The sequence below is a fragment of the Callospermophilus lateralis genome, chromosome Y, assembly GCF_048772815.1.
Source record: "Callospermophilus lateralis isolate mCalLat2 chromosome Y, mCalLat2.hap1, whole genome shotgun sequence".
In the NCBI taxonomy this organism is placed as follows: Eukaryota; Metazoa; Chordata; class Mammalia; order Rodentia; family Sciuridae; genus Callospermophilus; species Callospermophilus lateralis.
In genome coordinates, this window is record NC_135326.1 from 7,074,284 (window position 1) to 7,097,477 (window position 23,194).

At 44.2% G+C, this 23,194-nt stretch overlaps 1 pseudogene; it reads left to right on the forward strand.

The window, feature by feature from the left end:
- The first annotated feature begins 715 nt into the window (after positions 1-715).
- LOC143639720 (G-protein coupled receptor 143-like) overlaps positions 716-23,194 on the forward strand; it is a 37,178-nt pseudogene continuing 14,699 nt past the window's right edge.

Here is a 23,194-nt window from a genome sequence, read left to right on the forward strand (position 1 = left end):
AAAGAATCATCTTAATGAAATTCACCCCCACCCCCACCCCCGGCCCCCAACACACACAATGGGAACCCAGCCCAGTGGCACTCTATCACTGAACTGCATCCCCAGCTCTTTTTTATTTTGACAAGGTTTTGTTTAGTTGCTGAGGCTAGGCTCAAACGTGATCCTCCTGCCTCAGCCTCCCAAGTAGCTGGAATTACAGGAGTGCCACTCTGGGTTTGGCTTTCTGAATTTTAAATGAAAATCCTACCTCCGTGGGGTTGTTCCAATTGGGGAGTGACTGCACAAAAGACTGTTTTAACCACATCGTTACTTGAGAGAGATGCTTTTATAGACATGAGCCACAGTTGATGCATACATGCGTGGGGCCTCAAAGGCATCCATATCAGAATCTCAGAGTCTAAACAGTGACTGTTCCGAGGCACAGTTTTCTAGCAACACCAGCTAAGACGCCAGGGTAGATTTGAGGCTGTAAATTCTGGAGAATTAAACCACGGGGAAGGGCTGGGGAAGGGGAAAAGCTGACGTCCCCTACCTCTGGTTCTTCTCCCCTGCCCCTCCTCCTGCAGATCAAGCCTCACCCTCGTGAGGCCTCGTGGCCTTTGCAGAAGGCGCACAGCCCCCACCAACCCTGGCGCCTTTTCTGCAAGCACCGGGGGGTTAGGTGGGGGAGAGGCCCAGGGCACATGATGTCCCCCTCCCTCAGCCCGCCCGGCACATGACCTAGGCCGGCCAGCGGGGTCCTGGCAGACCCGAGTCGCATCCCGGAGCTGGCCCATGGCCTCCCCGCGCTTGGGGACCTTCTGTTGTCCCACTCGGGACGCTGCTACGCAACTCGTGCTGAGCTTCCAGCCGCGGGCGTTCCATGCGCTGTGCCTGGGCAGCGGCGCGCTCCGCCTGGTGCTCGGCCTCCTGCAGATGCTGCCCCGGCGCCGACCCGCGGGTCCCGGGGCCCCTTCCACCTCCCCGCCTGCCTCGGCCCGCATCCTGAGGGCCGCTGCTGCTTGCGACGTCCTCGGCTGCCTTGGTAAGGGCGCGGCCCACCGCTGGGACACACTTAGTGCTGGGTGGAGGGAGCGCGGTGGCCCCGCGACGGAGATCTGCTCGGTGCCCAGCCGGTGCCAGGGCTCGCGCGTCTGAGCGCTCTAGCACCAAGCCAGGAGCTGAAGGCCTTTTCATTCCAGGACGACTAGGGGATTCTGCAAAGCAAGAGGGAAAAGTTCAGGTCTAAGGATCATTGCTTGTATTTTGAAAAGCGTTCATTGTGTTTGTTACTGCGAACTTACTAGAAAAACCTCGGTCAGTGTTGTTAAGGAAAGTCTAGAAAATAAGACTGGTGCATCCAGCAGAGACCACCAGTTAACATGTGTGGGCGTGGGCACCTTGCTATTTTGTACCTACTTTGTACCATATCTTCTTTTGTGCGTTATTTATTTTTTTACCTGAACCCTTCCTTTTGCAGTGCTGGGATGAACCAAGAGCCTCAGGCAGGCCCTACCACTGTGCAACACCCTTGGGCTGCCCCAGGTTTGATTTTTACCCAGGTGTGCCAAGTGTAGGCTACAAAGCAAATCCCTTCTGCTGAGCGTTTTCTGTAACTCTTCTTCCCCCGCCAAGGAACAGTTTTACATTTTAAAATGATTTTTTTAAATCAAAGCAGATTTGCTGACATGTGAATGTCTATGAATTTAAATGTTAGTGTCCATAAATAAAGTTTTACAGAACACGGCTAGGCCCTGCATTTGTACCTCATCTAGGACCAGATCTGCTCTACCAGAACATGGTGGAATATTGTGCAGAGAAAGTATCACCACAAAGCCAAAGATGCTTACTATCAGCCCTCAAAGAAACAATTTTGCCAAATTCTGCTTTAAACATGACACATTTTATAGAATCTGCTTTAAACTATAGCATGACGCATTTTATAGAACTCTAAAGTTGAGTTTTGCCATTTTGTTTAACTTTTTGTTGGAAAGTTCCCAACATACATCAATGTAGATATGACATATAAACAACCATCATGGATCCTCACATACTCTCCACCAGCTCCCTGTACTTGCCCTTCTCCCTCCTTACTGGCTTAATTTGAAGCACATTTCAGACTTCATGTCATTTCATCCATTCAGATCTGAGTATAGAGCATAAAACATAAGAACTCTATTTATTTGTTTATTTTTGTGGTCCTGGGGATTAAACTCAGGGACTTACACATGCTAAGCAAATGCCTTATTCCTGAGCTACATCCCCAGCCTTTTCCTCTCTACCTTTAAAAACTTTTTTCAAGAAATACAAAGCAATTCTACTGGCAATTCCTTTATGGTCTTATTTAGTAACTTTTTCTTAGTTTTCACTTAAAAAGCTTCTCTCTCTCTCTCTCTCTCTCTCTCTCTCTCTCATTTGATTCACAAAAAGATCTTTTATTTCTGGGAGGTAATTTTGGGTCCCAGCATTCCTAGCATCATCTTCTCTTTTATCCACTGTCAAGGGAGGGCTACCAAAGTGTGGGTTTCAGCACAGCCCTGATTAGATGAGAAGCAGCAAGAGTAAAATGCTACTAGGGCTGGGCATGGTGACCCATGCCTATAATCCCAGCAACTGGGGAGGCTGAAGCTGAATAACCACAACTTTGAGGCCAGCCTGAGCAATTAGTGAGAACTTGTCTCAAAATCAAAAGGACTGGAGTGTAGCTCAGTGCTAGGTTGCCCCTAAATTTAATCTTCAATCCTTAGTACCACCAAAAAACAAAACTAAATGCTGATGGGGTTTTTAAAACAGGTTGCTGGTATAGTGGTACATGCCTGGGAGACTGAGGCAGGAGACTTGGAAATTTAAGGCCAGCCTGAACAATTTAGCAAGGTCTGTCTCATACAAATAAACAAAATCCAACCCTTTTTAAAAATGTTATTTGATACAGAGTCTCGCTAAGCTGCCCAGGCTGGCCTCAAATTTGTGATCCTCCTGCCTCAAACCCCTAAGTCACTGAGATTATTGGTGTGTACTACTGGGCTCAGCTAATCATAAAAATTTTAAGCATATTTAACCCTGGTATTATTATCAATTTAAAATCATTAAAAGCAATTTCTTAATGTTGCCAGTGTTTGTTCAGTTGTCCCATAAATGTTATTTTATAGTGGGTTTGTTCAAGTAAACACTCAAATTCTGCCCACACTTTGTAATTACTTGATGGTGTTGACCTTGTTGGAACTTTTTTTTTTTTTTTTTTTGTAATGTTTATCTTGAGGCAAAGCCTATGAAGCCTGTATTAACTGCCTTGTGTACCCTACTTTGAGCTGGTACCTGGACACAGGTGTTGTGTATCCCAGGACCCATTTCTGTTCTGTCCTTTTGCCCAGAGTGACAAAAACATGATTGAAGACCCTCCAGTCCTTGACTTTAAATAAATACTATGTAACCTCAAGTCATTTTCTCAGACTTGAAGAATAAGGCAGGAAAGGAATTTTTTCCTTTGTATTAGGGATAAAATCATTTTGGTGCAGGATTATTCAATGAAACATTGGTTTTCTTCCTGATTCCACTAAGTCATTTTTTAGGAAGAGATCTTAATAGTAGTTTATTTCTGTTACTTGAATATCTGAAAATAAAGGTATAACCAAATATATTTTCAGAGTTGGTGGAAGAACACCGTGTCCTTTAAAGAGGGAGGTGGAAGATGTTGTAGGAAAATGAGCAGAAGTTAGGAGAAGGCCAGGTGACTGTGCTCCCTCTGAAAATGAGTAATACGAATGCCTACCTCATAGGGCTTACACTGAGCTCAAAGCACTAAATTATAAAGCACCATACAGAAAAGGTGTTTTTTTTGTTTGTTTGTTTGGTTTCTGTTGTTGTTAGCAGTGGCTTGATAGTGGGAAGGTGTATGTTAAGCTTTCTAGTGTTCATAGATCTCCTTTAATAGCATAATAAATAGCACATGTATGCTCTGTTGTGTTACAAGTACCTATGTATTCAGTGGTGTACTAGTAGGCTTTTCATTGCTATGACCAAAAGACCTGACAAGAACAGCTTAAGAGGAGGAAAAGTTTATTTTGGGGCTCATGGTTTCAGAGGTCTTAGTCCATAGATGGCTGACCCCATTCTTTGGGGCCTGGGGTGAGACATCAGGAGGTGAGACATCATCATGGCAGAAGAGTATGGCAGAGGAAGGCTGCTCAGGACTTGGCACCAGGAAGGAGAAAGAGATAGACTTCCTTCATCACAGACAAAATAGAAACCCCAAAGGCACACCCCAGTGATCCACCTCCTCCAGCCACACCCTACCTGCCTACAGTCACCACCCAGGTAATCCGTATCAGGGGATTGATGCCCTGATTAGGTTAAGGCTCTTATAACCTAATCATTTCACCTTTACACTTTCTTATACTCTCTCACACATGAGTTTTGTGGGATACTTCATACCTAAATCATAACAGGATACATTTAAACAAAGGGCATTGCATTACTTTGCAAAGAACTGTAATGTATACCATAAATGTGTGTGTGTTTGTGTGTGCTAATTGAAGAATGTTAAATATTTGAGCCTACTAGCAAGGAAAACTCACAGATAATAAATGTGCAAAGCAAAGTACTGAGATCTAATTTTTGAAAATTTTATATGTATTTTTCAAAAAAATGAAGAAACTATACATTTAAGCTTCAGAATTGTGCTTTGTAAATAATTCTCTATGTAAAGAATAATTGACGTGAACATTAAAAATATAGCTAAGAAATACAGATTGCTATTTACATAAACACTTTGTAATCCAAGTCAACAAGCAAACAAAAAATTGGGGGACAAGTTTGTGGCTGATGTTGCTTTCAATTGAAATGGAAATGCCTGGGATCATTTTGCCAATATAAGATGGGTTTTCTGGGGGCTGGGGTTGTGGCTCAGTGGTAGAGCATTTGCCTAGCATGCAAGAGGCATTGGGTTCGATCCTCAGCACCATATAAATGTAAAATAAAGATATTGTGTCCACCTAAAACTAAAAAATAAGCATTTAAAAAAAAAGATGGGTTTTCTGAATAACAGTTCTTCTTCCTTCCCCCTCCCATTCCTCCTCCTCCTCCTCCTCTTTTTCTATTAGGGATAACATCAATCCTTAGTACCACCAAAAAACAAAACTAAATGCTGACTGGGGTTTTTAAAACAGGTTGCTGGTATAGTGGTACATGCCTGGGAGATTGAGACAGGAGACTTGGAAATTTAAGGCCAGCCTGAACAATTTAGCAAGGTCTGTCTCATACAAATAAACAAAATCCAGCCCTTTTTTAAAAATGTTATTTGATACAGAGTCTCCTTCTCCTCCCTTTTTTTTGAACACATGAGCGTGTTTTTCCCTCTCTCCCTCCATCCTTCCTTCTTTTCTCTCCCTTTCCTCCTTCTTTCCTTTCTTTCTCCTCCTTCTCTCCTTCCCTTCCTCTTTCCTGCTCGCTCTCTTCCTGTTTCTCTCATATGTATTACTAGCTATCATTTTTACAAAGTAACAAGTCAGCTTCAGATGTGAATTAGAGTCAGATGCCTTAGAGTCTATCTACTTCTCTCTTTTTTTAATATTTATTTTTTAGTTGTAGTTGGACACTAGACCTTTATTTTATTTGTTTATTTTTATGTGGTGCTGAGGATTGAACTCAGGGCCTTGCACGAGCTTGGCGAGCGCTCTACCGCTAAGCCACAGCCCCTTATCTACTTCTCTATTAGGGATCATCCTTCGGTCAGCAGTGTGGCTGGGATTCCCAGATTTCGTTGAAAACATCTCTCATGGGAATGGAACAGACATTTGGCCTGCTGCTTTCTGTGTTGGGAGCGCGGTAAGTGCCCCCTCTCTGCATGCTCTCCTCCCCACCTCTGTGCCTGTTGCGCTGTGGTCCCCAAAGTGAGCAGCAGCAACCTCTGGGAGCCTGTGAGGAATGCAGATTCTCAGGCTGTGTACCAATCTACAGATGAGGAAGCCTGGGGTGGGGCCTGGCCAGCGCTGTATTGTCACAAACTCTCTAGGGCTTATATCCATAAATCATTAAATAAATAAGTAGGACACACACACACACACACACACAAAAAAAAAAAAAAAAAACACACTATGCTCGGTGCACCTCATTTTATTGGTGCAAATTGTGCAAATGTAGATGTTGAATCACTGGGTCTGGAGCAGAATTCCCAGTTCCTTTTTTTCTCTTCTTCCCTGCCCTCCAGGGCTTCCTAACTGCAGCTCTGTGAGGCCTCCTCTCAGCCCACAGCAGGGAGGCGCAGACCTCCCTGCTGCAGTTAATACCTCCAGCCTCTTCCTAGCCCCTTCTCCTCCAAGGGACTTTCCAAGTGCCACGTGCCCACAAAGAGCTTCTACTTCAAAGCCCCCATTGATCTTTCCTGCCTACAAGCATACCAAATGCGAGGTGGGGTGGGGCTCCTTAGTCAGATCCTGCTAAGCAGAGGACGGATGCACAAGTCCTTCTTGGGCCACAGCCCACCCCTGTCCTAGAGACTGTCTACATGTGTCCCTGAGCTCACGTGGGCTTCTCCTTGATGTCAGAAGAAGCCCACATCTGCCATCTCATTTCACGGAGGGACTGGAGGCCTCGTGTGTTTCCAGAATCTTTGATGCTGGGTTCTTGCTGTTTACAGATGTGGATCCAGCTGTTGTACAGTGCCTGTTTCTGGTGGCTCTTCTGCTACGCGGTTGACGCCTATCTTGTGATAAGGAGATCGGCAGGACTGAGGTATTCACTGGGCACAGAGGTCTGCCTGGTTGTGTTTTATGAGCAATATTAGGAGATGCCATTGAGTATTCAAAGGTGGGTTGCAGAGTGGCCAGACACTATCTGTCAGTCTGGCATCTGGCTCCCCCACCCAGAAACATCTATGGTGGCTCATTCTCAGGCCAGAAGCCAATTCAAAATATTGAAGTTTTCAGGGCTGGGAACATGGCTTAATGGTAGAGCGCTTGCCTAACATGTACTCATGGTTCAGTCCCCAGCAATGCAAAAAACAAACAAAAAACCACCTAAAATGCTGAGGTTTTTAAAATCTTGAGAATAAGTAACTCAAGAAATTAAGTATTTGAGGGATAGGGGAGGGGTGCTTGATGGTAGATCACACTCTTGTGCAAGGCCCTGGGTTCAATCCCCAGCACCAAAAGAAAAGAAAAACAAAAAAGAAATTAAATATTTGGAACTGGACATGTTAAAAATGAAAAGAAAGAAAAAACTGGTGTGAATATAAACAAGTTGTCTGTGGGGAGGTACTGGATATTGAACCAGGGGATTTCTACTGAGCTATACCCTCAGCCTATTTATTTTGAGATAGGGTCTTGCTAAGTTTCTTAAAATTCCCAGGCTAGCCTTGAATTTGCCTTCCTCCTGTCTTCCCAAGAGGCAGGGATTACAGGTATGTGTCTCTGTGCCCTGCTGAATTTAGACAAATTTTTAAAATTTTCCTTTAATTTTTTGTTTTGGTACTGGGAATTAAACCCAGGAGTGCTTTACCACTGAACTATATCCCCAGCCATTTTTATATTTTGAGATAGGGTCTTGCTGAGTTATTTAGGACCTCATTAAGTTGCTTAGGGCCTAAATTACTGAAGCTGGCCTTGAACTTGTGATCTTCCTGCTTCAGCCTCCCGAGTTGCTGGGATTACAGGAGTGTGCCACTGTGCCCAGGTATGACAGTTTTTCACTGTATATCAAAGACTGTATGAAGAACTACTTCTGTATATATTGACATCTTATATTAAAAGTGGAACAGATGAGGGCTGGGGCTGGAGGTGTTTGTCTGGCAAGGACTCACACAGAGGTTGGTGCCTTGGGCATAGGTAGGTTTGAGCTCCTGCTCAGGCACTCACTGTGTAACTGGTACCCGCTGCATAAGATCACTGGAAAGAATAACATCAATCAAACATATAAATGGATTAGAATAGTGCCTGGCACATGGTGGGAGCTCAGTAGATCTGAGCTGTTACTGTCATTGGGATGTTGACCATACAGCAACACCCAGAACCTTCTCTTAGTCAAGAGAAGTTGGACGTGGCCAAGCAGGGCAAGTGTACAGGAGACATTTATTCCCTTCCCCACAGAGTTCCTGGTCTGTTTCAATCAGAAAGTCCTTGCTTGCTTTTGCTTTTTGTCTTTTTTAAAAATGGGTTTATAAAGTTACATGTTTTTAAGAATATTTTTTAATTATCAATGGACCTTTATTTGTTTATTTATTTATATGCGGTGCTGAGAATAGAACCCAGTGCCTCACACATGCTAGGCAAGTGCTCTGCCACTGAGCTACAACCCCAGCCCCTAAAGCCACACATTTAACAGTAAAATCAAGTGGTTTTCAGTATGTCGATAGATTTTTTTTTTTTTTTTTTTTTTTTTTTTTAGTAATACTGGGGATTGAACCCAGGGGTGCTCTACCACTTAGCTGTATACCTTCAACCCTATTTTATTATTTTGAGACAGGGTCTCACCAAGTTGCCCAGGCTGGTCTTGAACTTGTGATTCCCCTGCCTCAGCCTCCAGAATAGCTGGGATCACAGTTGTGTACCATCCACTTTACAACTTTGTAATCATCTCGCCCAATCCCTGTACCAGTTATTAGTTATTCCCCATTCTCTCCCCACCTTCTTCCACCCTGGCAACCAAAATTTTTAGACTCTATGGATATGCCATTGTAGATCATCTGGCCATTGCAGATCAATGAAATAATGCAATATAGGACATTTCCTATATGATCTCTTAAGTTCAGCATAACATATTGAAGGTTTATCCATGTTGTAGTATGTATTAGTACTTCATTCCTGTTGTGGTCTGAGTGCTTATGTCCTCCCCATCCAACAAGTTTTATTTTGAAATTCTCACCCCTAGCTAATGGTGTTAGGAAGTAGGGCCTTGGGAGGCAATGAGGTCATGAAGGTGGAGGCTCATGAATGGATTGAGTGTCCTTATAAGAGACACCCTCCCCCAGCCGAGAGCTTCCAGCCTCTTCCACCATATGAGGACCCAGTGAGAAGGTGTCAGCTCTGAACCAGGAAGCAGCCCTCAGTAGACCCTGCGTCTGTCACACCTAGACCTTGGGCTGCAGTCTCCAGAGCTATGAGCATTCAATGTCTGTTTTTTATAAACCACCCAGCCTCTGGTATTCTATCATGACATCCAGAAAAGACTAAGATAATTCCTTTTCATAACTGAATAATATTTCAGTGTGTGTATATACTACATTTTGTTGATCCATTTAGTGTGTTTTCAGTGCTGGGGATTGACCCCAACAAACTAAGTGTATCAATGAACATAAGGGGCCTGTTTTCTCCCAAGCCAGCTTTAAAAGGCCTCCCTGGGAGTTTCACACAATGCCACTTGCATAGTATTAGCCAGAACTTAGTTTCTTGGTTGTGCTTAGTTGCTAGAGGACATAGGAAATGGTCTGTTAGCCTACTATGCTGCTCTTCTAACTTCTGGGTTATGTTATAAGGAAAAGAGGGAGAATGGGTACCTATAGGCAATTAGCAGCAGGAGAAGGCCTAATCCCTAAAGTTGGTGCAATTGCTGTGTACCTGAGAGCCTCTCTTGTCAGTGTTGGGGAGTCAGAGCTATGACACAACTGAAGGTCTCACTGACAGCCAGTAACAGAGATCCGAGGAGCCTGGGAGTTCTGGAAGGAAGCCGGGTGAAGAACATGCCCTCCACTGTCACTAGAGGGTGCATTACTTCATCCCACCCATGGTAGGGCAGGTGGGGGTCACAGGACTGGATTAAAAGGAACAGTGTGAGAACTGTCTGGACTCTCAGGGCAGGCAATCTGGAAGCCCTCCTTGGCACAGGCCTGTGTTTGGAAATTCATCTTGGAACTCAGTGTTCAAGAAGGCAGGACTCTGGATGCTGGTTAGGCTTCCAAGGACCCGTCCTTACGCAGAAGGTGAACATCCCAGAACATGAAACACCATGCCTTCCAAGGGCAAGAGCAAGGGCAGGTTTCCAGTCCTCAGATGACTGATGGTTGGGAGTGAAATGAACTCCCTAATCAGACAGGAGCAGGGCACACAACAGATAAGTAAGAGGTGCTCCGTAGCCGTGAGCACAAAGCCTCACCTGATGCCTGGTGGGAGATGTCCCAGGGCTGAGGGTTTGGGTTCCAAAGCTTCGGTAGCTCCATTTTAAGAGCCAGCTTGTTTTCCAGGGCAGCAGGTAGAGCTGGTCCTGAAGATGGCTATTAGGAGACTGCAGCTGGTTGGGCAGGGGGTGTTCTGCTGAATTCCAGGGCAGGGGCCAAACTTTGCAGGTATGGCCCTTTGCCTTGGAGATCCTGTCTTACGTAGCTGTTTTCTTTGGCTGAGGATTTCTTTTAATTTTTTAATCCTCAGAAGCATCATTAAGACAGATTTCAAGTCAAAATTTAAGTGGTTAATTCTGGCTGCAGGTGTGAAACATACCAGTTTTAAATAATAACAGTGTGGTACTTGCGATCTTAGAAATGGCCATGAACTGAAGTCTCTACTTGCTTTAAGAAAATAAAAGAGTGATATGAAATAATGGCCAAGGAGGATTTACACTCGCCTGGACTTGGAACAATTCAGTGGTCGGATAAAAGAGCAAGGGTCTTCAGCTGTGACCTGGCTACTCCTGGGCTCCCCTGGGTTGGGCACTCACCCTCTGGGGTGGGTTTCAGTGGCATCAGCCATTAATGTGGGAGCCACCAGCTCCTGCTGGCCCAGACCTGACTGCTGTCTTGCAGGATGGGCAAGAGTCATTAACCAGTCTTCCATGTCCTCTGACCTTGGACTTCCTTAGTCTGACCAGAGACCCACTCCCCACTCCCCACTCTGAAGATGCCATCAGCACTGTCCAGCCAAGAAGAGGGTCTGGAATGAAGAAATTCTGCACTCCACTAATCCAGCCCTTGCAGAGAGCTGCTGTCTCTGTGGGCTCACTAAATCTCCCGTGAGCCAGAGTCAAAACCTGCACTGCTGAGATACACCCCCACATGCTCCCAGTGAGGCCAGGGGAGGGCGGCTGCAGGAACTGGTTACGATGTGGGAGGCAAACTATGAAGGAGTCATTTCCTTATGGCCTCCCAGACAGCTGGCTCCAAAATGTTTTCTCTCTTCCCAGAGTTCATTCCCTTTGTGAGCCGCCTCTGTTTCTCTCCCTCCTCATCCTCTTTGGAGAAGGGCATCATTTCCCATTCTGATCTCTGAGCACCACTCCTTTCCTCTACACAGCTGATCTTTAGAGTGAAAATTCCACTGAAATGGGGGATGCTATTTACCAGGCACCCAATAGAGTTAAGAGGGACTGCCAGTGTACCCGACTAATGGGGCCCTGCCCTCCCCATCCCCTCAGAGAGAAGACACAAACTGAAGCCTACCCCACAGCATCTGGACGGCCACAGCCTCAAATCCTCTGGGGGAACAGGGTGGGGTGTGTTGAAGTACAAAGATGAATGATAGAGATTGTCCAAGAATGCTAACCATGCAGGGAATGGGGAGTGCAGAGGTGGGACAAGAAAGGGAGCCTCATGCTCGTGGAATATCTAATACCACCAATTGCTGGACACATACCCTTCCTGGTCTGGACTGAGCATCAGCCTGTCTCCTTGGATATTAGGAATTCCTTCAAGAAGGATGGGAAGAGAAGGTCCTTGTTTATCCAATGAGGCATTGGTCTCACAGTGGAGATAAGGGGGCCAACCCAGCTGAGCAGGAGCCAAGGCATTCATGTCCATCATCTGGGGAACCACAGATTCAGGTCAGGATTGCTCCAAATCCAGTTGGGCTCACTCACAGGTCTGAGATTCAGTAAAGAGAAACCAGACACAACCAAGAATAGTCCCTTGACCTCACTTTCTATCATCTCCCCCAGAAACTTTGGAGTCACAGGGATTGGATAATTTTTTCCCAAAACTACCCTCCATTCTTTACTGAGTCTTGTTTTGTTTTCCATGTTCAACTTTTTTTTTTTTTGGCAATGCTGGGAATGAAACTCTGTCTCATGCCTGCTACCACTGAGCAACATCCTGCCTCTAAGATTCCACTTTTTAAGTTTTATCTTGTTGCAATACATCTATTTTTAGAAAAAATGAAAAGAATCTTCTGGTGGATTCTTATCATACTTAGAATAAAATTGACACAGTTCTGTGGACACCCTCTGTCCATTCTCTCATTCACTGTCTCTGTTCCAGTGACACTGACCTCCCAGCTTCCTTAGGCTGTGGCTACTTCTGCCATCTTCAAAGCCAGTAATGGTGAATAAGACTCTAAACTCCCATCCCTCTAGTTCTTTGCAGCTGGTAAAGATTATCTGCCTTTTTTTCTTCCTATGATCCTGGGGATGGAACCCAGGGCCTCACACATGCTAGCAAGTACTCTACTGCTGAGCTGCACCCCTAGCCCGAGATTCTCTGCCTTTCTGGATTCATGTGGTTATTTATCCGGGACGCCTATATCTAGGATAATCTTCCCATCTCAAAAATCCTTCATTTAATCACATCTGCAAAGTGTCTTGCCATATATAGCAACACCATCATAGATGCTGAAGATTAGGATAGAGATATTTTTGAGGACTCCTGCCCCAGCTAACATAAGTGTTGGCACCTTAACTTATAAACATAGTTTTGTCTCTTGGGTCCAACCTTCATTTTATGTAAACTCTTCTGCATCCCAGCCTCTGTGCCTAGCTTCCCTGTCAGGGCTGTGGAGAAACTTTGTTTCATTCTTAGCCCTTTCTGTGCCTCTCTAGACTCTCAGGGAGCACTTAGCCAGTGAATGTTGAGTGAGACATCATCTTGATGAAACTCCAAGATACTATATATTTTTTAAAATATTTTTTAGTTGTAGATGGACAAAATACCTTTATTTATTTTTATGTGGTGCTGAGGATCAAACCCAGTGCCTCTCACATGCTAGGCGAGCACTCTACACTGAGACACAAGCCCAATCTCCATGATACTCTTTTAATTGACATGTAATTGTCATACCAAAACAATCATCCTTTAAAAATGTGCAGGTCAGTGGCTTTTCTTTTTCTTTTTTTCTTTTGTAGCTGCAGATAGACAGAATGCCTTTATTTTATTTTTTTTTTTTATGTGGTGCTGAGGATCGAACCCAGGGCCTCATGCATGCAAGGCAAGCACTCTGCCACTGAGCTACAGCCCCAGCCCCTAGGTCAGTGGCTTTTAGACATTCACAAAATAATACATCAATCAGTACAACTACTAATTCCAGAACATTTCTACCACCACCATAAGAAACTCTGTACCCATTATCCATCATTCCCCACATAAAGGGAATCAGGCACTGTGTGGCCTTTTTGTGTCTGGCTTATTTCACTTGATACAATGTCTGCAAAGTTCATGAATATTGTAGCAGATATCAGCACCTCATTCCTTTTAAGTGGACCTTCCCTTTGCACATACCTGATATCCATCATACAGCTTAAGAGTATACGAAGCTTATGCTATTACTGGCCATTCCTGTTTTCTAAAGAATATTGCATTGCAGAAGACTGAGGCAGGAGGATTTTAAGTTCAAGGCTAGCCTGAACAACTTAGGAAGACCCTGTCTCAAAATAAACAATAAAAGGGACTGGGGTGTTGTTCAGTGGTTAAGTACCCCCGGGTTTAATCCCCAGTACAAAAAAAAAAAAAAAGTTGCAGTCAAATGAAGATTCAAGAGTGGCTGTGTTTCTTGAGTTTCACTGTTAATAGGATGCTGGTCAATTTCTGGGGTCTCCTTACTGCTCTTAAACTTACTGTGCCCCTTACAGTGCCTCAAGACAGGTGGGCATGCAGGCCAAGGTCAGTCTGATGGGAAAAGTGGGTGGAGGACCAGGGATGGCCAGCCTGCCTTGGGCAATAGTGTAAGTGGCAGGGAACACCATGGCCTGAGGTCCACCTGGCCTTTACCACAGTGGCAAGGGCAGGCCACAGAGAGCTATATTGTTCACATGACTGAGAAAAGCAACCCAAGGCTCTGAGCAGTGAGTTTTGCTAAGGAAATGCTATTAGTAGTCACCTGGATGTTTGGATTCAGGGATGGGACAACCTCAGGGGACCTGTACAACCTTAGGTCTCTCCCTGGAGTTGGGGTACAGGGTGAGTAAGAGGGGAGGTTGTTGGGGATGGAGGATCAGGAGGACAAGGCTTGTGTACCATGCCCCTGAGATGGTGGATGTTATAGCTTGGATCTTAATTGTCACTCAAAGGCCCAGGTGTCCCAAGGCTTGGCCCACTGCTTGGTGCTATTGGGAGGTGGTGGAAATTTAAGAGGTGGGGCCTACTGGCAGATCTTTAGATCATTGGGATCATGCCCTTGAAGGAGACTGTGGGATCCTATCACCTTCCTCTTTCTCACTTTTGCTTCTTGACCAAGAAATAAGTGGCTTTACTCTACTCTGCTCCTACCATGGTATGCTCAAAGCAACAAGCACAACCAACCACAGGCTGAAAACTCTAAAACTGTGAGCCAAAATAAAACCTCTCTCTAATTTCTTTGGTCCAATACTGGGCATTGAACCCAGAGGTCCTCTACCACTGAGCCACATTCCTAGGCCTTTTTATTATTTTTACTTTTGAGACAGGGTTTGGCTAAGTCACCCAGGCTGGCCTCAAAATTGATGTATTCCTGCCTCCACCTCTTCAGTACCTAGGATTAAAGGCATAAGCCACCATGCCATGCAATCTTTCTTTATAAATTCATTATCTCAGATATTTGTTATAGTAATTGAAGGTTGGGCAATATAATGTCTCAGTCTATCTTGGCTGCTATAACAAAATGCTATAAATTGAGTGACTTATAAACAGTAGAGATGCATTTCTTAAGCCAGGTATGGTGGCACAGATCTATAACTCCAAGTGACTCAGGAGGCTGAGGCAGGAGAATCATAAGTTTGAAGCCAACTTTGGCAACTTAATAAGTCCCTGTCTCAAAAATAAAAAGGTCTGTGGATGTAGCTCAGAGATAGAGTGCCCCTGGGTTCAATCTCCAGTATTCCTACATACACACACAGAATATTTCTTATAGTCCTGGAGGCTGGAAGTCCAAGGTATGGCAGATTCAGTGTTTGGTACGTGTTCTTCCTGGTTCATAGATGGCCACTTCTCACTGTCCTCACGTGGTGGAGGGGGCAGGGAGCTCCTGGGCCTCCTTCATAAAAGGCATAATCCTATCCATAAAGTCTCTACTCTTGTGACTTCATTAGTTCTCCAAAGACTCCACTTTATAATGCTACACCTTTGGGGTTAGGATTTCAACATAGGAATTTTGTGGGGATCCAAGTATTCAGACCAGAGCTGATGAGAACTGAACAGTACTGTCCCTGGAGGGTACTATAGATGGAATGAACCTATTCTATGATTTTATGGAGAGTGGGGCCAACTTAGTCAAGTCTCAAAAATATCAGCCATTCCCATGAGAACAGCAGCAACCAAACTTGAAGCCAGGCAAGGTGATGTACATCTGTAGTCCCAGCTACTCTGAGTCTGAGGCAGGAGAACTGTTTGAGCCCCAGAGTTTGGGGCCAGCCAGAGCAAATGGTGAGATCCTATTTTAAAAAAAAGTGGAAAATAAAAACTGTTGGCAAAGATGTGGAGACTCTGGTTTCTGATAAAATTAAGCAGAGAGAGGCTGGGTATATAGCTCAATGGTAGAGCACGTAGCTGGCATGTGCAAGCCCTGGGATCCATCCCATGCACTGGGAAAGAAAGAAAGGAAAAAAAAAAAAGAAAAACATAAACACAAAAATACCACATAATTCAGCAATTCCACTTCTAGGTATACAACCCCAGAGAATTGAAAATAGGAACTCAAATAGTTTTATGTGCATGTTCAGAGTAGCAGTATTCAATCAGAACGTCCACTGATGGATGAATGGATAAATAAAATGTGGTCTATTCATATTATTCAGTCATAAAAAGAAATGAAGCTGTGACATGTCTACAACAGCCGGATTCATAAAAGCAAAGCAGATCGGTGACTGTCAGGGACTGTGGGCTGCAGGGAATGGGGAGTGACTGCTAATGGGAACGAGGTTCCCTTCTGGGGATGATAAAATGTTCTAGAACAATTGAACCACATTGTGAATTTCCTAAATGTCCCTGGGTTGGTCTCTCTAAATAGTTGATGTTATATTATGTCAATTTCACCTCAACTGAAAAATAAGCACACACATTGGTGCCCTTGGCAGCACTATACCTCTGTGGAGGGTGGTTTTGCTCCTACCTTTCCTGGTTCAGAAGCTGGCCTGGTGGCTAGTCTGGTAGTTTCTTTGCCAGGCCCCTTTGTCCTCCTCTGAGCAGTGCCATCCTGTTCTGCTTCTCTCCTAGCACCATCGTGCTGTACCACATCATGGCCTGGGGCCTGGCCCTCCTGCTCTGTGCAGAGGGAGCTGTCATGCTGTACTACCCCTCTGTGTCCAGGTAAGCCTCAGTGGCCCAGTTCTTATCGAAAATGAATGGGTCTGACTCATACAGTGGGTGCCTTGGCGCTCAGCCCATCCTCTTGACCCAGGAAGGCCACACTTCACAGACCCATCTAGCTGAGAGACGGTGTGCTCACTGCATCCTTGCTCCCCAGATCTTTTCCTTGGGTCTGTCTTTCTCATTTGGGTGGGTGGGTGCCTGAGCATACAGCGTGCATGCGCAGATTATACCCCCTCCTCGTAACTAGAAAGATGCAGGGAAAGCCCCTTCCATCTTGCCATAGCTTCCTCACACCTTTTCTTTAATACTGAAAGATCAGGCGAGTTTAACATTCTGAGGATGAGTTAGAAGTGATGTGGCCGAGGCAAGGGAAGCTTCTGGAAGCTGGCTCTATGCCTCTCCCATCCTATGCTCTTGGCTACTCTGAACACAGATGCAGAGGAATCTGGTTCTGGAATTGTCTCAGGCATTTCCTCATTTAAAATCCCATCAGTGCCATCATTTGAAAGATCTCAAAGCCCAACCAAGGATGTAGGCTTTCACTTCCACTGGAAAACAGGTGGACAGTGTCTTTTTGTGATTTTAGGGTTCTGTAGGTCACAAACAGATCATCATTTTGCCTTTAGGACAAATCTGGCCCTTGACCTGTTTTCATTTTATTATATTTTAATTTTGGGTACTGGGGATTGAATCCAATAGTGCATTGTCCCTGGAACTACCTTCCCAGCCCTTTTTATTTCTTTATTTTTGAGACAGACTCTCATTAAGTTGAGGAGGCTGGCCTCAAATTTGCCATCCTCCTGTCTCAGCCTCCTGGTTCACTGGGATTATAGGTTTGTGCAATCACGTCTGGCTGGTTATTTTAAATGAAATTTTATTGGGACACAGCCACACCCATTTATTTATGTTCCAACTGTGACTGCTTTTGTGATATAATCAGAATTGAGTAGTTGCAAGAGACCATGGTGTGCCCTATGAAACTGAAGAAAAAGAAATATTTTTTTTTTCCTGTGGTACTGGGGATTGATTCCATGGGGACTCTACCACTGAGCTACATTTCCAGCCCTTTTTTGAGTCAGGGTCTTGCCAAGTTGCTGAGTATGGCCTCAAACTTGCTAGCCTCAGCCTCCAAGTAGCTGGGATTATAGGCATGTGCCACCCCACCTGGCTTTATTATCTCTCTTTATATAAAAAATTTGTTGACTCATGGTGTTGGTTATTCCTCCCCAGTTTTTTGACTTCTCACAGCTACTCAGACATCTCAAATTGGTGTTGCCTTGTCAACTGTGGATATTGACAGAGAGCTAGCTAGCTCTCTCCTGCTTCCTGACTCCCCTAGAGTCTGTCCAGAATGTGTGGAAGCCTGGTATGGTCACTTTTCACGGGGAACTTCAAAAGGACAGACACAGTGTTACAGCTGTTCTAACAGAAGGATCTTAATAGGAAAGGGAGTTTCTTTTACTTGCCCTCACCTGTGGGACCCTGGTGACTTCTAGAAAAATTGCCTTGGAGCCTGAGGGCACCATTGCTGCAGGACTGGCTCACAGGGAGCCCTGAGGTGCTCCTATGGGCTCCAGGAGGCCCCCTGATCTAAGTGTCTTAATCTGTAATTGGCTATCTCTCTTCTTTTTTAGGGGGCTGCGGGGAGTACCCGGGATAGAACCCAGGAATGCTTTACCACTGAGCTATACCCCCAGTCTTTTTTCATTTTTTAAATTTTGAGGCAAGATCTTGCTATGTTGCTGAGGCTAGCCTTGAACTTGCAATCCTCCTGCCTCAGCCTCCCAAGTGGCTGGGATCACAGGTGTGTGACACCTTAATCATCATTAAGAGATCATCATCTCTTAATCTTCACATCCTGCAGTGCAGACCTCTTGGCATTCTTGTAGCCACATCCTCACTCTCTCATTGGCCATCTGATTTCCATCTTTGCAGTGGAATCTGCCACTCCCACTCCTCCCCTGCTTCCCATACTTCCCTAGAGTCTGTCCAGACCATGTGGAGCCTGGTAAGATGTTTGACCACCACACAAATATTAATGTTAAGTATTAAGAGCATTTTCATTTTTATGATGGTAACTTCCATGGCCACAGGGACACTTCTGCCTCTCTCTGATTGGGCCTCAGGCATCCTCTGTCCCCTTTCTTCATTTATCATTTCCTCTGTGCCATTTTTCTCTCATTGACTTTCTGTGTATCTTAGCTGATGGTCCCTGTTGGTAACATATCAATGGCTTTCACCACCTCCTCTTACCCCCGTGTCCTATGGTGACTCATGATGCCTATGGTTCATCAGTAGAAATCCTAGTCCTTTTCCATGAAAAGAACCACTGAAGAGTTGGTTGTTACTTGTTATGTGAGAAGGAATTTCCTTTGACATATGAAGGTCATACATTTGAATAGATCAAGGACAAGGACTGGATTTTTTTTCATATTATTGGCTGAGGTTATGTAGTAAGTACTCAAAACCTAACTAGCTAATTAGTGCTTTTGTCTCTAAATTGTGTGTGTTTCCCTTTGAAGAGACCTAGTGCAAAGAATCATCTACCATCCCAGATTTCTTTTCCTTTCTTACCTCTTCCAGTAGGGTTTTTTGTTTGTTTGTTTTTGTACTGTGTATCCAACCCAAGGGCACTTAACCACATCCCCACCCCTTTTTATTTTTTTTTTTGTTTTGAGACAGGGTCTCCATAAGTTGCTTAGGTTCTCACAAAGTTGCTGAGGCCAGCCTTAAGCTTGCAATCCCCCAGCCCCAGCCTCTTGAGTTGCTGGGATTACAGGCATGCGTCACCATGCCTGGGCCAGTAGTGATCTTTAAAAGCTGCCCCCATTGGAAAGCTTCAGAGGCTCTCCTATTTATAGGACAGAAACATGAACAATCTCCAGAGTCTCCTGAAATTTATTGCTTCTTCTTGGACATGAGAAATGAGTCTGATTTCTTTTAGAGTCTGGGCAGATTTATGCATTTCTTTTTTTGTTCTTATCCTCTTATCTCAGCCTGCAGATAAGTGGGCATATTTCAGCCAAAGCTTTTCTTTCAAGAAGAATGATTTGCTGTTCCTCCCTCAGGTGTGAGAGAGGCCTTGACCATGCCATCCCACACTATATCACCACGTACCTGCCACTACTGCTAGTTCTGGTAGCTAACCCTGTCTTGTTCCAAAAGACAGTGACAGCAGGTAAGTAGCAGGGAAGTTCTCTGGGTGCAAGGCCATGGGGTATAGCTGCATCTCTTGGGCTGAGATGATAACATGTTGTCCTTCTGGAATGATCCAGGACAATGGACCTCACTCATCATCCTCCAGAGACATAAGCAGAATCAGTTGGAGACAGTGAACAGGTTTAGTAAGTAAAACTGAGCAGAAAGCATACTTAGTTGAGCACTACATGTTTGCCAGTGTTTGTTAGCTTAAGGCCAGGACTAGCTGATTTTTCACTTTTGTGTGAAGCTTATCCTGGGTCTGCCCTTGGCACGCGTGTAGGCTCTGAAGGTGGCCTTGGAAAACTGCAGAGATGAGGCAGGAGCAGGAGAGTGAAGCGGATCCGGGAAGGGATGAGGTATGGACAGAGAGGTCTAGACACTCCCATAATGCACTTGGCCTAGTTCAGACACTCCCATAATGCACTTGGCCTAGTCCAGACACTCCCATAATGCACTTGGCCTAGTCCAGACACTCCCATAATGCACTTGGCCTAGTCCAGACACTCCCATAATGCACTTGGCCTAGTCCAGACACTCCCATAATGCACTTGGCCTAGTCCAGACACTCCCATAATGCACTTGGCCTAGTCCAGACACTCCCATAATGCACTTGGCCTATGCCAGTTCTCAGACAGGCAGGAAACAGGAAGTGGAGCACAGGAAATGAGTCATTTGGGATGGTAAAAACTAGATAAGCGGAGCCTAGCGAGTCAGCAGAGAGACTCTGGGCCAGGACTGGGAACCTGCGTTCCGGCCCTGTTGTCTCCTCAAGAAAGCGTGACCTGGAGAGAGTTCCCACCTACTCAGGCTGCCTTGGATCTCTCAAGGGCAGAGTTGGAGTGAGGAAGTCCACCTTAACGAAAGGGGGAAGCTCCTGATTATAGCACTTTTTAATAACGTCTTTTAGTTATTCTGTGGAAGAGTCTTTTCCTATGGGCATTTAAATATAGTGCATTAAATAAGAGAATTTATTTTTTCAAAATTGTATAATGACATGCTTATATGGAACACAAAAAAAATGACTTAAAAAACATTGAAAAGAAATACACTGTGGGGGTTACAGGTGGAAGCCCAGAAGTAGAGTGCTTACCTAGGATGCATGAGACCCTGGGTTCACTTATCAGTCCTGCAAAATAAGAACAAAAACGAAATATATGGCAGTGGTAGCAGTGGTTGTCTTTGTGGGAGGGACCACTGACCATTCTTTTTTTTTTTTCAGTGGTGCTACGGACTGAACCCAGGGCCTAGCACATGCTAGGCAAGTATTCTACCCCTAAGCTAAACCTTCAGCCATTAATTAAAAAAATACACACACACACACACACACACACACTTTGCACTAGGGATTGAATCCAGAAGCATTTAGTCACTGAACCACATCTCCAGTCCTTTTTATTTTTATATTTTTTTTGAGGCAGACTCTTACTAAATTGCTTAGTGCCTCAGTAAGTTGCTGAGCCTAGCCTCACACTTGCAATCCTCGTGCCTCAGCCTCTTGAGTCTCTGGGATTTCAGGGTGTGCCTCTGCACCCAGCTCTATTTAATTATTCTCCAAACTTTTTTGTAGGTATTCTAACCTGTTTCTAAGAAGAAATGTTAAATTTTCAACATTTTAAAATAATAAGTGCCTTATTTTATAAAAAAGAAAAAAAATACCTGAACTAGTGAAATCCAATAAAATTGGAAGTTTAGTTCCTAATGTATCAGTGTTATTTTCTTAGTTGTGACAAGTATCCTGTGTTGTGTTTGATGTTAACATCAGAGGAAGCTGACTAAAGGGAATGGGCATACAGTGAATCTCAAGTTATTTGAAATTCATATTCCTTGGATCTTATAAGGATTTCACATGGGAAGCTGGGAGGGTGACGTCAATAACTTGCTTCGCTTTAGATCTTCTGGCCTTGCTTATGGGCTCACACCTGCTTTGATGCCCTTCTCTGTTATGAAATAAATATGAATGATGAACACAGTAAGTATGTCATTCCCCTGTGCTCTTCACAGTGGCCTCTTTACTGAAAGGAAGACAGGGCATTTACACAGAGAACGAGAGGCGAATGGGAGCTGTGATCAAGATCCGGTTTTTCAAAATAATGCTGGTTTTAATCGCTTGGTAACTATTATTATTATTTTTTTTAATTGCCAGTGGGATGGGATTTACAAACCATTTGCCATTTTTCTCTTCCATGTGTGACCTGTGAGTTCTTAAGGGAAGCATCTGGAAGGGACATCTCTGAGCAAGTCTGGAATTCTGAATTTGTGGCAAAAACTGAAAATATTTACTTGATTTAGGCATAAAGCCCCAAGAATAAGAGGTTCCGAGTTTAATTTTGAAACAACTATGCGTAACCCCTTGCTGGGATTCTGGGATTAACCAAAATGAGGGAGGTGGTCATGTTTGTTTGTTTGTTTGTTTGTGGTGCTAGGGATTTAATCCTGGGCCATGTGCGTGTGAGGCAAGCATTCTACCAACTGAGCTGTATCTCCAGCCCCATGCTTTTTAATTGCACCCATTGGCCTTGTTTTTGACACCAGAATTCCTGTGTGCGATAGAGGGGTGATGACACATCTCCAGTGTAAAGATTCAGCTCAGTCAAAGCTGGATAGAAAGGCTTAGCAAATTTCTTTTGCTGAGAGTCTCCATGTCTGGTATCCTACCCAAATGTTTCAGACGGATGCTTTGAAAATAGACTTATAACCAATGCAAAAAAAAAAAAAAAAAAAATGGAGCCTTGCATGCACAAGGCTCTGGGTTCAATCCCCAGCACCACAAAAAAAAAAAAAAAAAAAAAAAAAATTGGAATGGTAACACCCTGTAATGTGGTGAATAAATACTTTCTCAGTCAGAGCAAGCCTTGTGGTGTTAATAATCTACCTGATATGAAAGGATTTGTTTGGACATGCTCCTAGGAGAGGCAGAAATTACCTCCCAGTAAAAAATACACTTAGATCACTGTTTCAGACTTCACTGACCCCCAAGAGTAACATTTAAAAATTTCAGTGTGAAATGTCAAAGTAAATTCTTCATCTTAAAACCTTCAGGTTGCTCCTCAAACCAAGACTGAATTCTGGGTTATTTGATACCTTACATGTTGATGTGGTGTTGAGTGTTAACATGGGAAGGATTTGTGTTAGACTGAGAGAAGGAATTACATTTCCTTAAATAACTTCTTGGTGTGCTGGTTCAGTTGCTTGCTGTGGAAGTGATCAGCTCTCTACCTAGAATTGGGACATACACAGTGAGGCAAAGATCAGTCCCTGACCCTTAGCGTTTAAAATGAATTTTTGTGGCATGTTCTCTTCACCTGTGGGCCATTGTCTTTTTAACAGTTGGCTGTCCAATATAATCAATGAAAGCCTTTTATTCTACCTTGAAATGCAACCAGATATCAATGCAGGCTCTTTGAAACGTGTCAGAGATGCAGCCAAGACCACGTGGTTTATTATGGTAAGCTAATCTAGATTTAAGTTTCTTCTTGAAAAAAAAATTGGAAGGAAAAAAGAACATTCAGAAGTATGATGTTTAATTATATAAATATACAACAAGGCAAGTAGGTTCTTGGACTACCTACATTTGGCTTAGTGAACTTCTGAGAAAGTTTCATTCAT